A 16,107-nucleotide genomic window follows, 5' to 3' on the forward strand; every position below is an offset into this window, starting at 1 on the left:
GATGCCAGGTGCCCCAGAGGGAGTGAACCTAACAGATAACAATCAAGTGATCTCTCTCCTGCCATCCATCTCCACCCTCTGACAAACAGAGGCTAGGGACACCATTCCTTACGCCTAGTCCGTCTATAGTCATAATGGACTTAACCTCCAATGAATTTATCCAGTTCTCTTTTAGACGGTGTATAGTCCTACCTTCACGATCTCCTCAAGGCAGGAGCCATTAAGTTGACTGTGCGCTGTGGTGAAGAACTTCTTTTTGTTTATTTTAAATCTGCTGCCCATTAATTTCATTTGATGGCTCCTAGTTAAATTGATAATAAATAACTTTTCCTTATCACTTCCCACATCACTCATAATTTTTAAATATACCTTCATATCCCCTTAGTCTGCTCTTTTCCAAGCTGAAAAATCCCAGCCTCTTTTAATTCTGTCCTCATATGGAACCCATTCCAAACCCCTAATCTTTTTAGTTGCCCTTCTCTGAACCTTTTCTAGCCATTATATCTATTTTTGAGATGAGGCAATCACATCTGTATGCAGTATTCAAAATGTGGGCGTACCATCTGATTTATATAAGGCCAATAAGATTCTCGTCTTTAATTCTCTATCCCCTTTTCAATGATTCCTATCAATCCTTGTTGCTTTTTTTGAACCTGCCTCTGCACACTTGCGGTGACATCTTCAGAGAACTATCCACGATGACTCCAAGATCTTTTTCCTGATTTGTTGTAGCTAATTAGCCCCATCATATGAATGTATAGTTGGGGTTATTTTGCCTGCACAGGTGTCGAAAGGCAGCTAATACCTCCAGGTGCTGCTGGCCACTGACTAATCCAGCCACCTCCATCGTGCAGCTTGGGTAGGAAGGTATCATAAGGCTTTCCGAAATCTGCACCTTAAGGTCCGAGAAATCTGGGTGCAACTAGCATGAACCCCTCTAACTTAATTACCCATGTCTCAGATTTGATCTCGCTGCACCAGCCAGAATTTCCAGGGCCTGACTCCCTCTCTGCTCTCCCAAAACCTTCTCTGGGGAACCCCAAGACTCAGAAGCCCTGAGTCTCACACCAAAGGGAAAACTCACCTCCTCCCTTGTCTCCTCTTTATCTCATCCCCAGCTCCCCCTCCCTGGGTTATCCTGGGCCGATACTGTACTTAAACTCTTGAATGCAAAACAGAGAGGGCAATTTACCTTCCCCCTGAGGCTATACATTCAAACCTAGTCAAGCTAACACACAAAACATTTCCGCCTCCCTTCTTTCCTTAGCCTTAACCAGAGAAAACCTCAAACAGGTTAAAAGAAAGCTTTATATAAAAAAAGAAAGAAAAAGACAATAAAAATATTTCTGGTATCAAGGTGACAATTATAACAAAGTCAATTGCTTAAAGAAAAATATGAATAAACAGTACATTCAGAAAAGTAGATAAAATTAAACATATTCCAGCAAAACTCCACACACGTAAATTACAAAAAAAAATAATAACAGCCTATTATTTTTCTACCTGCTTGATACTTACAACTTGGAAACTGAAGATTTAGAAAGCTTGAAGATAGAAAGAAAGAAAATCTCCTCTCATAGCTGAGAGCCAGACAAAGACAAAGCCCCAAAATTTCCCTCCCCTGAACTTTGAAAAATCCGGTTTCCTGATTGGTCCTCTGGTCAGGTGTTTGGTTCCCTTTGTTAACCCTTTACAGGTAAAAGAAACATTAACCCTTAGCTATCCGTTTATGACAAAGGGGTTAAGCCCTAAGGATGCACTGAGTACCAGGGCCCAGGGAACCTGACTGCAGGGGCTTCAATGAACTGACCAGAGAGGTGACTCAGCAGGGGAGGGTGCCTAGGCAATGAAGCAGCCCCGCACTCCCTGATGGGGGGAGGACCCAGAGCAGGTGAAGAGGGTGCTGTGGATCCTGCAGGATCAGGGCACAAACAAACTGGAAATTGCTTCCTCCACCACTTCAGAGCTTAGCTGAGGGGCAGAGAGGCTACCCTGTGCCAGTGCTGTGTGGGGCTTTGGCACATGCAGGGCTCAGCTCCCCTGGGCCAGTGCCCTGGCCTGGAGGGTCTTAAGCTTTCCAGGGGCACCAGCTCAGCCAGAAGCAGGGGAAAGGAAGGAGCCAGCTAGCTGACCGGTCAGACCAGGGTCTGGTTCTCCGCACAGCGCTGGGAGCCGGACTTGCCCCACTGGTGGGGATATGGAGGAGCAGGGTGATTTGGGAGGGGTGAAGGGACAAAGAAGGGAGAGGACAGTGAGAAGGGGAGCACATAAAGGGCCAATGGGTGGGCATCAGAGGTGACACATAACTGGCTGCCACCTGCCCACACTCACCAGCCATCACAGCATGCAGCCACTGCTGGCCAGAAACGGGATGCTGGGGTAAGGCCCTGCTGGCCAAGAGCTGGCATGCAGTGGGAACTGCACTGACAGACCAGCAGGGGGAGTGGCTGCAGCTTTGCCCCACAACCAGCCTTGCACCTCACTGCAGGTGGGCAGGTGGCTGACGAGCAGGGTTCCAGCCAGCAGCAGGACCCACCAGTACTGATGCAGGGGAGATAGATAGAAAATATGGGACAATTTGCTGGTTTTAAAGAAAAAGCTGGGACACCTGCAGGAGGGCTTAAATAGGGGACTGTCCCTTTAAAAAAAGGATGTCTGGTCATCCTATCCAACAAAATTATTTAAAAAATAAAAATTGATTTCTGCCAAGCCTCCCTATACTCCACAGGGAGGAAAGAAACCTATTTCCTTTATTTTAATATTCTTAATCACATTTAGCAACTGTTAGTTTTCATCTCCCCAGGATGCCTTTGGGGGCATTTCACATGCCTACAAGCTATGGTGGGAGACAGTGCACTGCATCCTGGAAAAAGATTAATAATCCATTTAGGCCATGCAAAGGCACGAATACTTGTTCTCTGTTGTGCATAATGTTAGTGCCAGTGGCAACAATCACCTAGAAATCAGCATTTAAAAAATAGTGAAGATCATTGTATAACCCCTTTTTCATGACACCGGACAGATGGCTAAGTCACATACAAAAATAAATGGGAGACAAGCTAGTCAGAGCTATTAAGTAACTTCTCCATAGCTTGTATTCATACCTGATCAAAGTGTTCTCTTTATCACAGATATCGTTACAGACCCTAAATCATTGTAGTGCCGGTGTTATCCTGGCCTCATTTTCAGAGCTCAGTGCCACACCTGAGCTGCTTTAAAAGTGCTGCAGCTGGGCTGGCTCAGCCCTAATAGCAGTAATGGTCAGAGAGTGGCTGATTGTTTCACAGAGCCGGGCTCTTTCAACATCAAGCTGGAAGAAGTAGGTTCGCTGGTTCTTCATCAGGTAACAGAACCTTTTTAAGGCATAGTTAAAGACTCTGCTCTGGAGAAACAGTATGCAAAGGCTACTTACTATTTATTTGGATGGTTAGTGTATAGGGATCCTAAACGTGGACAAGGACCCCATTATGCTAGGGTCTGTGTGGACACAGGCAGTCCCTGCCCTAAAGAACTAACGAAAAAAAGGCAGCTAAATATCAATCATAGTGCATATATTCTTGGCAAAAAATAAAAAAAGGTGCCTAGTGTCAAAATGGAGCCATCTTCAAGGGAAGGGTTTCCCTGTCCCTTCAACAGCTCTGCTGCCTTTGAGTAAGAACCAGCCAGACAAGGAGATAGTAAGAAAGCCTTCTGCTTACTGGTCAAGCCACCTTCGCTTTCTACTGCATCTACCTAGTGTTGCTTTATGTAAATAATTAGATATGAGGTTTTGTGCTATTCTACACAGAGACACACTGGCTTTAAGTTAATCAGCAAGTGTATGATATGAACTATCAGTATATGCTTGAGGTGGGCAGGCCATGGGGTCTGAACTCTCCCAATGGTCTGGGGGAGGCAGGGGCTGGGAGTTAGAGATCTGGTTCTGCCCATTGTAAATCTAGAGGTTAGCCACAGAGTTCAGATGTGGATTCCCTGCCAGTTTTGCCCAGAGTGTGGGGCAGGCAGCTCAGGTGTAGGGGTGGGTGGTTTTGATCCATCTCAACAAAGGGGCTTTTTTTTTTTTACAGCCCTTTTCCCATACTTTTCATTGGGATGAGGCACAGATCTGCCTGTAGGGCTCTGGATATCATAGAATCATAGATTATTAAGGTTGGAAGGGACCTCAGAAGATCATCTAGTCCAACCCCCTGCTCAAAGCAGGATCAATCCCCAAATGGGGCCCCCTCAAGGATTGAACTCACAACCCTGAGTTTAGCAGGCCAATGCTCAAACCACTGAGCTATCCCTCCCCCCTAAAATCAAGAGGTCGTGTCAGGAGTGTGTACAATCTCATCATTTAACCTGATGGAAGTCTTCAAATGAGGAAAACAGCACTGGCCAGAGCAGGGAGCTTGGGGTGAGGCATGACTGATTGTTTTCTCTGACACCGTCTGTCGGTTCAGGCTCATCATGCAGCACTGCTGAAATCAGTAACAAACTGTAAGCGGGTGACAGGTACTAACTAGCTTGAGCTTGCATCACAGGTACTAGGATACTGATACTTAGTACCTGCCATTTTTTATTTATTGTAGTGTCTAGAAGCCCCAGCTGAAATCAAGGTGGCACAGTGCTAGGCACTGTACAAATATGTAGTAAAAGAGAGACTACTTCAAAGAGATTAAAATCTCAATAAGACAATGGCTGAGAGGGAAACAGATGCACAGTGAGGCAAAATGTCTTGCCCAAGGTTACACTTATATAATGCCTTACATTCTTCAAGGCATTTCACAATATTAACTAACCCCCTGACCCTACCCTTCTAGGTAATTAAGTATGATTGTTGTCCTCAGTTTTTTGATGGGGAAACTGAGGCACAGAACAGTTGCTGCTTCCCCAGGGATATACAGTGGGTCAGTGGTACATCTAGTACTAGAACTCAGAGGTCATTGAATCCCAGTCCCCTGTGCCTTTATCCAGATCACACTGAACAAGTTCAATGTAGCCATGTTGCTTTGCAAAACCTGATAAATTTTGCTTAATAACATGAGTGTGACTGTTACTCAAGGGAAATCTTACCTTCGACAGGATTTTAGATTTCTTTATTTTAGGACCTGATCCTGGGATGTACCTCCTTAATGGAACTGAGCACCCTCTACTCCCATTGTCTTGGCTCGAAATGTGAGCACTCGCTCCCAGGCAGGATCAGGATCTATACAACTTGTTTTCTTTACATTTGTTCATTTTCTCTCAGTTTTACATACAGTTCACCACATCCATATGTACTAAGCAGCTGGCTGGTGCTTGTACTAACAACCAAGGTGTGGCAATGCCAAGAATGCAAATATATTTTAAAATAGATATAAGTGCGATTGTTCAAAAACAAAATAAATTAGCAATACCCTGATTGGCTGGTACTGCTGCTCCATGCTGTGGAGTATGGTCTGGCCTTGTGGAAGCTCTGTCTTTGGAATGTTTTTACCTTATGCATGTGTGCTAGGAATGTTCTTTGCTAATTGATGCAGTATTTCTGTTTCTGAACATCTTTACCCTGATTTGGTCACTGTTTTCTGTCTTTTGGGCCCCCTTTGTGTACGCTGGTGCATTCGATTCATTAAATGTTCTATTAAAAGCTTTTAATATGTATTGTTTTTATGTTAGAAGGAAGGAGAGTTACAGACACAATTTAGTGCCATATTGTTGTGGATCCTCAGTGGGACTCAGATGTAAAATAAACTGTCAGGATTTTGTCTTTGATCTGTAAAGTCCCTTGCCTTGGCTCCTGGACATCTAGTCATCTCTGACTAGTCACCTTCCTTCCCTCCTACAAATGTGGCAGCTGGATCAACTGATCTCCTTACACTTAGTCCCTGCAAACTGAGGTAAGGAGAGTGTATTGACTCCAGAATTCGCTCCAGCCATTAGGTAAATAGAGCCCAGGTCTCTGGCCATCAGAATACAATGTAAAGCCTATTTCCCTATTCAGGCGCATGTGGGTAAGGTGTATGTTGTTATTTTCAATTGTTTAATTCTGGGCCTGGGTCCATATATTTGGTTGACATTGGTCCACCAGTTCTTGCATTGTTTCTAATTAGTTGTGCATGATTATGATGAGGGAAGTACATCAAATGCACAAATCTATTTTCCTTTAAAGCCTTTATGACTAAGTGTTGTAGTGGACTTGATCCTGTGAGGTGCAGAGTATTGAAAGCTGAGAGCACTCCACACCTCTGAGCCAGTGCTTACCATTGGGTGGGCCCTTGCTTACTTATCTTTGCTGCTGCTGCTTATCTGTACTGCAGTAAATGTATCTGCATAGGCAATCTGCTGTTTGCCTGTTGACATTTTATCTATAATATTCAACCTATAAAATATTCATGCACATGGCTTTGGTGTCTGCAGGATTTGAATGCGAGAAGGACATATTTTAAAAGGGAGAATAATGAATCATCTGCTGTGTTTCAGACCCATCAGGCAAAGGTTTTTTAAAGGTCAGTTAATTCAGTGTGTGACCTGTGTAAGGGATCTTGGGCATATAAGAGAAGTCAAAAATAACCGCTTGGAAGGTCAGAAAAAGCATATCTTTTGCACTAGGATAGCTCTGTATGTCATGGCAAATAATTCTATTGTGATAGAAACACGAGGCTACCAAACACAATTCAATAGAGGGAATCCTAGGACCAACAAGTCTGTGTAATGGATTCTTTACTCAGACTAGCCCTTGTGAACCACTCTCTGCTTGGGGACTTTCCCTTTGTAAAACAGAAAGCCCATGTCTACCCAGGGGGAGAGGGGGGCAAGTGGGGCAATTTGCCCCAGGCCCCACAGGGGCCCCCACGAGAATATAGTATTCTAAAATATTGCAAGTTTTTTATGGAAGGGGCCCCCGAAATTGCTTTGCCCCAGGCCCCCTGAATCCTCTGGGCAGCCCTGTGTCTACCTTTACAAAAATATTTCAGATGAGATTTGTTGTCTAGGAATTAAATCTTGGCTTGCCAACTGGGTGGACAATAGCACAAGAAATATTTATATTTAAAACAGAGCCAGCAGTTCATATTGATCTGTTTTCACGTTATTCGAGCTTTTGATTGTTTCCAGAACTAGGGATGAATTTCAGCTTGTCATATTAAACTTTCTCTCTGTGTCAGTACAGGTAGAGAGCCTTTATAAAGCTTCCTATTCAGATCTGATGTAGGATGCTTTTTTCTTTTTTTTAAAAACATATAAATGAAGTATACCAGAGCAAATGTGAAAGCACACTCACTTTGCACATGCTCCAGATATTACAGTGAGATGCATCAAACTTGCCCCCCGCCATCTCTGCTCGGCTCCTGAAATCCATGCTGGTTAGATATTTCCACACAGGGAAATGTGTGGGTCTTGTCTCCTGGATCATGTGACTAAACAGGAGTGAAGGAAGCTTGAAGTGAAATGGGTTTATTTAACATATTGCTGTCTGAGCATGACTCATGAGCTGCATTGGTGGTGGTTTGTGTGTGCCTTTTAACTAACAGGGATTTTTCTTTAACCCAGAACAAATGACAAATTTGCTGAACAATGTGTCTGTGCATTGAGCAGGGTGTGTACAACCTCCTGACTTCATCTGGCTGAGCCCAGATCCTGATGTCCTGTAGTAGTTAAACTGGTTACACAGTAGAACATGCACATTCTGGTCCTGTACCCAGCAATGCCATCTTCAGCCTCACTGTACTCGGTTATTTGGGCAGAGGCTGTGAAAATGGAAGTGCGTCAGAGATGAGCCTGCCTGAATATTGTGGAGACCGTCACGAATGAGAGCCAGCATGTCCACAAACACCATCATTAACCTACCTTTGCTTTGCTTCAGTTTGCAAAAAGGATGTAGGGTTCCTCTGGCAGCCTGAGTTCCTAGCAAACCTGTGTACTGAGTGGAGTTGGTTACAAATGGTCTTGAAACAGAACCAGAATTTCTGATCTGAGAGCCCCAAGCTTCAGGGGAACTCTGAATCCAAATCTGGATAGGCTCTTTGCAAATGGCCTCTGATCTCAGGGTTTGAGTCAGTGCTCCATGTCAAAGGTATCTGAGCTTTTGGCTGTTTAGTATCTGGATCCAAATCCTGCAGCCCAAACTCTCCTTTAGTTTGAAATGTGAAGTGTTTATTGCACCAAGGTCTTGTTTGATAGAGCTTTCACAGGGTGCATCACCAGAGCTGAGACTTGGCAAGAGGTCTTGCAGGGGTAGCGCATGCATGCACTTTTTTTGTTTGTTTCCATTTTACCAGAGTTTGCATTTCAGGGCTAAACCATGACACTCAAAGCCAGACCTTCCAGGCTGTGCCAGGCCATGCTAGTGAGATTCCTGTAGCTTCCACCTGAAACCACAAATCCTTCCCTTAGCTCCAGATCTTGGCCTAAGCTCCCTCTTATTTTAGCCTGGACTTGTATGTTGGTTTTGTAAAGAAGCTCCAAACCACAGGTGTGTTGCCTGCTTTTGTGCTGTACTATGGATGCTTTGCTTGGATCTAGCCAGGCACAGTTGCAGTGGAGCATGCTGCATATTATTTAGCGATTATTTCCAGTGTTTCTGTTTGCTGACAGTGTAGACCAGTGGTCCCCAATGCGGTGCCTGTGGGTGCCACGGTGCCCGCCAGGGCATTTATGTGCACTCGCCTACTGACAAGGGAGCCGGTCAACCCGCCACCGAGAAGCAGCAACGCTGACATGCTGCTGCTTCTCGGCCGGAACGCTTCTGGATGACGCTGGTTCGCAGCAGCATTTTGGTGGCTGGTTGTCCGGTGCTTGCCACACTCTTCTGGGAATATGAATATGCTATTGCAACAGAAATGTTGGGGACCACTGGTGTAGACCGTGAGCTTTTCTGCAGCCAGGTGAATGTTAAGGAAAAGCAGGAATTATTCTCCTCCAAAGGGAGCATGTGAACATTGGCAGATACAGGCCTGAACTTTAAACAGTGAATAAATATGTGCAGGGCCCATGGCATTAAAGCATGTTTACATGTTTGATACTACACAGCAGCACTATTCAGAAGGTCACAAGATCCTCTACTCTCCTGAACGCACAAAGGGTGGAAGTGAACACACATTAGGCAGCCATAGTAAGTTGCTAGGTAGGAAGGATCGGCCCCAAATGCAACACTTAAGGTACTGTGCAATTCTAGTGCTGGGGTGCTGCCAAGCCCTCTCAGAGGTCCAGAGGAGCCTGGGCCACTTCCAGTTTTTGAGGTCCCTAGCTACAAGACCGGCGCTAGGGTTTTGAGTGCCCTAGGCGGACGGCAATTTTGCCGCCCTGCACGCTGGTCCTGCAGCTCCGGTGGAGCTGCTGCAGTGGTGCCTGCGGAGGGTCCGGTGTGCCTGCAGGCAGTCCACTGGAGCCACGCGAGCAGCCGACCGTCCGCAGGCACGACTGCAGCAGCTCCATCTGAGCCGCGGACCAGCGGACCGCCCGCAGGCACCACTGCGGCAGCTCCATGGGAGCTTCCTGCCGCCCCCTCCGGCGGCACCCTGACCCAGGGGACACTCCCTGCTGCCGGCTTGCCATACGGCGGTCGCCCTGAACCCAGGGTCAAGAGCACAACACTCACGTGAGCACCGGCAAGCCCGGCGTTTCCCTGGGCCAGGACACCCTGGCTGTCCGCTGCCGCAGCAGTGCCCTGACCCAGGGGGCGCCCTGACCCAGGGGACACCCTGGGCTGCCGGCTGTTGTCGGCAGCTCAGACTCCCTCTCTGTTCTAGCAGCAGGGCTGCTCAACCATTTAAAAAAAAATTGGGGGGTGCTTTTTGGCGCCCCCAAATCTCAGCACCCTAGGCAACTGCCTAGTCTGCCTAAATGGTTGCACCGGCCCTGCCTAGCTATAATAAAAATAAAAAATGACAACACATGAAAACAAAATAAGGCACCAAAAAAAGAGTGAGACATAATTTGAACATTTTTTTTTTTTATTTAACAAATGCTTTTCTAGCCTTTCTGTGCAAATGCACTAGTTACGGAGGAAAAGCTAGCTTTCGTGCAGTGCCACATTTGATATTAAGCATGGCAAGCCCATTAAAACACTCTTATCCCATAGTGGAATGGTGATAGTTCTTTACCTGCTTCAACACATTGAAGGTGCGTTCACCTGAAGCCACTGATGCAGGCAAACTGACAGAAATATGCAATGCAATTGTGATATTAAGAAACACCCCAGAGAGTCCAAGTGCGAGTATTTGTCGAAGGAATTCCTTTGGCTTGCAATCCAATTTAGAGTTCAAGGAGATATTCATTTGAGGAGGAGGAACTTGTCACAGATCTTTTGAGAAGAAAGCCTATGATGATGGCCAAGGTACCAAGCTAGGGCTCAACCAACCAACCAGTCACCTCTTTTAGCTACCATATGAGGGTAATAATGAGGAATTCTCACACACAAATAATTCCTTAGTCAACTAGACATAAAACCATAAAGAGACTAAAATTTAACAATTCTCTACCTTTCAACATGCACTTGATCCAGCACCAGTCATTAGTGGTTTGTTTATATAATCAGCTGATCTGAGAGGACACATTCATCACGGTCTAATCTTGTGCCATCAGAACCGATATATTTTTATTAATATTTATGAACATTTTAAACTCTTTAATATGACAAAATCTATATCAGTTAACAAAAAAAATTCTTATACCAAATCACATCTTATTTGCTTAAATTTGCAGCTCTAAGCTGAGTGTGTGTCACATTATGGTCTGATGGGGATGCGCATAAAAACAAATTGCAAAACTTATCAAATGCCAAAAAATTTAACACGTGTCTAAATTTTAGGCCCCCTTCAAGCTTGAGGCCCAGGCCAAAGGGCACTCCTGACCCTCCTCTGATTGCCCCTGAGTGCTGCACTGGTTGAGGTGTACGCGTGCCTGCAGATAGTGTGGGGGGCCAGGGCATACATTAATGCTGGGACCATCCTCATTTGAAAGCCCTTTGAGAAGATCAAGCTCAAACAGCAGCACTGATGCATCCTCTCTTTGGGGTTCCATTGACACCTTTGATTATACTACATCAAGGTCAAGCTGTCTGTCAGTAGTAAGTTACTGTTACGGTATTACTTGATCGCATCTATTGTATTGTAATTTTTGTGGCTCTGCTGCATGATACCTCTTTGCAATATACTTTGGCATGGGGAAGGACCGTGTAACTGCTCTGGAGAGCTGCAATTAGGTATTGAATTGAACCAGACTGAAAAAAGTGCTGCCTGGAGAAGCCAGGAGATAGCAGCATATGTGTGAACAAGCATCGTATGCCATGAGCATTCAAAAATCAGGAGTCCTGTGCAAAAAATCATGAGATTAGCTTCAAAATCATGAGTGACTTAAAAATAATAAAAACATTCGGGATCATTTTATTTGCATATCTGGTTTCTGAACCTGTAGCAAGCACTTAGTTCACGTTGTCAAGCTTTTCGCCAGCACCATGAAGGCTAGAAATGCTTCTTCAAATGAAAGCTGAGTTCCTTACATGTTCACTTGAGTCAAGAAGCTGGAGCTTTAAGACAAAAACGACTATTGCATGAGATGGTAGCACTGAAACAGTAATGAAAATGAAGAGGAGAAAACCTTTGTGTTTCCTCGAGGAATCAGGCTATGTGATAAGCTTTAACAATGGCACCTTATGGCGTGGGTTTCGGCTACTGCTTGGATGTATGTGGCAAGGTCTGTACTCAGTGGCTGTGACAGGTTGTGTCTTGCAGGCCGATGGCCCAAAACATTACTGAAATGTTGCTTGCTAGTTAAGTGTTGCAGGGGAAGCAGCACGAGTGCACAATATTTAGTTATTAGGTAGGTCAAAAAAAAGTCAAATTAAAAAACCAAAATAGATTTGAAAAATCTTGATCTATATTTCTCACCAACTTAAAAGCAGTTTAATGTCTAATTTTGGACTAAGCTTTTTGACTCTGCACAATTTTAAGTGGAATTTCTTGGAAGTTTACAAATAATTAATGTGTCTTATTTTGAAATGGGTGTTAAGGCCCCACAGTTTGGGGTGCAGAGGAACGTTCAGGGGAGAAAGAGAGGAGACAAGACATGTGCAGCAGGGCCTGTGCCAGTCCCTACAGGAGCAAAGAGGGAGCACCTCCCAGCCCAGCCTCTGCTCCACCTCCACCCCCAGCCACAGCTCTGCTTTGCCGCTCAGGCCAGCTCCACTCTAGCCCCAGCTCCTCCCCACATCCCCAGTTCTGCCCCTAGCTCTGCTGTCAGCCCAAGCTCCTCTCCTGAGCCAACTGTGCAGTAATGGAGGGAGGAATGGACAGACTCCATTACTGGTAAGGGTGTCTGTGAGACTTTTGGGCACCACTGCATTAAGATCCTTGTAAATTACTATGGCTTGCAACTCCATCAGTGGCCACTAGAAATGAGACTTTCAGATTTCTATGGCTTTGCTTCAGCCTGCTTGCAAACAGGTTAATTGTTGCTAATGTACACTTTTGATGGGTTCAGGGACTGTACAAAATACAGTACATGCATCTGTGACATTTCACATCTAGTTCAGCTTAAAAAGAAATAAAATAGAGTAGTATTAAAGATCTAATCCTGCAGAAGTTACTTACGCAAAATTCTCATTAATTGACCTTAATGAGAAATTAATCCCTGGTCTGACTCCTCAAGTCAATTTGGCATTATACCACGGATGAATCTGGCCCAAGGAGAGTTTTGCACATGACTCAGGACAGCACCTTATTGTCGGACTTAAAAGAGGAGAATTCGGATCCCAAAGTGATCACATGATCACTCTACCTGCTTCACTATTACAGTTATGCTGCTTATTTCATCACGGTTAAGGAAAAGGGAGAGTATTTTCAGTCAAGATTTTCAAAAGTGACTCAGTCTTCACTTTTGAGTGCCCAACTTGAGATACCTTTGTCTGATTCTGAGAGGGCAGATGCTCAGCGGACTCTGAAAATCAAGTCCCATTAAGATATCGGTTGCCTCAAATTTGCTGTCTCCCCACATTACTAATCACACTTGAAAATCTTGGCCATCATACTGAGCTGTGAATTTCAAAATAAATCCAAACATTAACATGTGAAGGTAGGTTGTTGGTGTGGGGATACTGTGGTGGTGTGCACAATGGAAATGCCTATACATAAATATATTTTTGTAAGGGTGTGTTTTTTAGAATTTGATTTACTTTGTTTTTGGAGAAGTGGCTTTAAAATGTTTATTTTACAGAAAACGTAAATGTCCTGCCCAAACTCTCATGCAATGCCCCTAATCCTTGAAATATTTTAAATTGTACCTTGAGGAGAAAGGTCATTAATGACTTGTTACAAAGCCCATTGGATCAAATGCTAGAGGTTTAATTGGTTTTGAACTTTGCACCAAGGCCATTTCCTGGTTGTGAATAACATGTTATGATCACAGGTGGATGGAAATATCAGCTTAACAAATACTAAGTGAAGTCAAATTATTTGACCGCTTTGTGTTTCCTGAAGTGCTTACATGGAAATAGCTAATGAGTTAATAATTAATGGGTGCATTGAAACAGGGTAGTTAAGCACCACATTTCCCACCTGGGTCATGATCCTGCACCCATTGAAATCAATGGTAGAAAAAGGTACCTGGCACAAAATGGAACCGGTTTGCAATGAAACCACAGACACAAATAAGTGCGCAAAGTTATAGGAGTGTGATTTGCAGTGTGTGCCATGGGAGGCTGTTTTTGAAAAGCTCTTTGGGGCTGTTGTATTATCCTGTCCATCCGGGTCTGGTGCAGAGCAAATGTCTTTTGAACAGTGTTTGCTGAAGTGGGCTCTCCACTCGTATAAGGAGCTGTTGTTAAGCTAATGAGCTGAAAAAGCTTCATGTGAAAATGATGCGAAATATTTGTCCAGTCTATTCATCTGAAAGAATTGTTAATTTGTGGCTGCTCAGTGACCACCTGAAGCTGCCGTAGTAGCAAGTCTAAGAAGTAACTTACTGCATTACAGGAACGGAAAGCAGGAATGGGCCAACCAGCACTGTTTGTGGGAGTTTGGATCCAGATTTTTGTGTCTGGTCCATCTATAATCAAAATATATTCAGTGCCAATGATTTGTCCACTGTGTCTAGCAACAGTATCTGAGATTCTTAAGTTATACAGGACTGTGACTGTGCGCAGGGATATCCAGCTCTTGGTTAGATATCACAATAAGTGTCTTGTGTACCTAATATGGTATCAGACTCTAAGAAACACACTGATGCCTGATGAGCAGCTACTTATTACTTCAAATGTAGGGTGACCAGATGTCCTGATTTTATGGGGACACTCATGATATTTGGGGCTTTTTCTTATATAGGTGCCTATTACCTCCCACCTTCATCCTGATTTTTCACTCTTGCTATCTGATCACCCTACTTCAAATATGATAAGAGAGAAAATGAGAATAGAACTGAACCGCTTGATGATGGCTGGTTAAAAAGCAGCACGGCCTTTGTATGAAGCCGCAGCACTATCTCTGTAATGTGTGTGTTTGTCTGTCTGTCTCTCACGCACATGCAGCTGATTTGACAGAGTGTTTCCTCTCTGCACCAAATGATCGCTTTGGGAAGCAGCATCTCTTGGGAGGAAGTGAAGTGGTTTGACATGATAGGAGGAGCCAGTTTTCTGAGTCAAGTGCTGAGTCAGAGCTGGGAGGGATGGGGGAGATCTCTCGGCAGCTAAAGGCAAGAGAATAAACCTTTAATTTTGTATGTCTGGGGGGGACAGAGTTTGTACCATTTAGTATCAGACAAGAGTCGATAATAAAGGGTCCGAAGAGTCCATCTGGGACGTAAGCAAATCTATGTGATGGATTCTGTGTGTTTCTATTTGCTTTCTGTGACCTGTACCTGCGCACAAGGCTCAAGCACAACGTGCCACCTACTTCCACAGTGCATGAAATGACCCCTCACTTAGCCGCATGAGTAGTGTGACCACTTAGGACATTAGCTGTTGTACACAAGTGTATTGCAACGAGCAGTATCCCCATCAGATACCAATGCTTGTAAGAGATCTCTGTGTGAGGAATGCATATCTATAGCATGCCCAGATCTTGTGCCACTGAGATTGACATGCCTAGCTGCACATCTGGTGTCTTCCCATGACCTCCAGCAGAATGATGGGGTCAGGCCAGAGGTCCTCCCAGCCTGCTTACATTGACCTGATTCTGAGTTGTCTGTGGGTGGCAAAAGGCTGCTTGGTGAACCCAGCTTCTAAAGCCACTGAAAACATGTAACCTCCCTGGAGGCCCTTTGAAGCTGGCTGGCACATGTCCCATTGACATTGCTAATTGCTGCCGTGCACCCCCACGACTGCTGTTTGAAAAGCTGAAATAGAAATGTGAAGGGGGGGAGGGAGTGGAAGAGGCTGTGTCTGTGATGGCCTCTATTCCACGGATTCGGGCACCGTTCCCCAAGCCAGTACATATGTGGAGATGCAGGCAGTGGAACGTGTGCAAAGTCAGTATCGCTCAGCTCTTCCTGCTTGCATGGCTGCCTCTCAAATGAATAAACCATTTCAGAAATATAGGCCAGTGCCTCATAACCATCACCATCCCTGGCTTGAGTATGAAAAACAAGCCCAGCTCCATCGGTGCATAAAACTGCTGTACACAGCCATGCACTGAAATCAGTAGGGTTTCTCTGGATATGAGCTGGGGAAACTGGGAGCAGTGTCTTGTCCCAGGAATGTATAAATGGTTATATAAGTGGGCCATACATTATTGAAACTTTAAATTCACAAACCCCATGACATGGTAAATATTTGCATGGAGCTAATCTGTAGCAACACTAAAGATTTTGGATGGTCTCCAAATACAATAGAATTGTTACTGATACAAGTAAAGGACTGATTTAATTTTCTCATACGTTTTTGGGTGGATCATGTCTCCTAGATCTGCATTCAGCTTTCCTTCCTCCCTCCTCCATCGCACACAGCAGAGAGCCCAGCTTGGCACAGTTCTTCCTCCTAAGACTAAGGAGGGGAGGGGAATTGAGGCTGGAGGGAGCTATGGGGATGACATGTTGTCCCATTCTCCCCTGCCCTGAGCACTACAGGTAATTCCAGAAAAATTAATGATGATTTAAGTCATGTCTACACTTTCAAACTTACAGTGGCACAGCTGTACTGATAGAGCTGTGCCGCTGTAA

Source organism: Chelonoidis abingdonii, chromosome 4 (genome assembly GCF_003597395.2).
Source record: "Chelonoidis abingdonii isolate Lonesome George chromosome 4, CheloAbing_2.0, whole genome shotgun sequence".
Taxonomy (NCBI): Eukaryota; Metazoa; Chordata; order Testudines; family Testudinidae; genus Chelonoidis; species Chelonoidis abingdonii.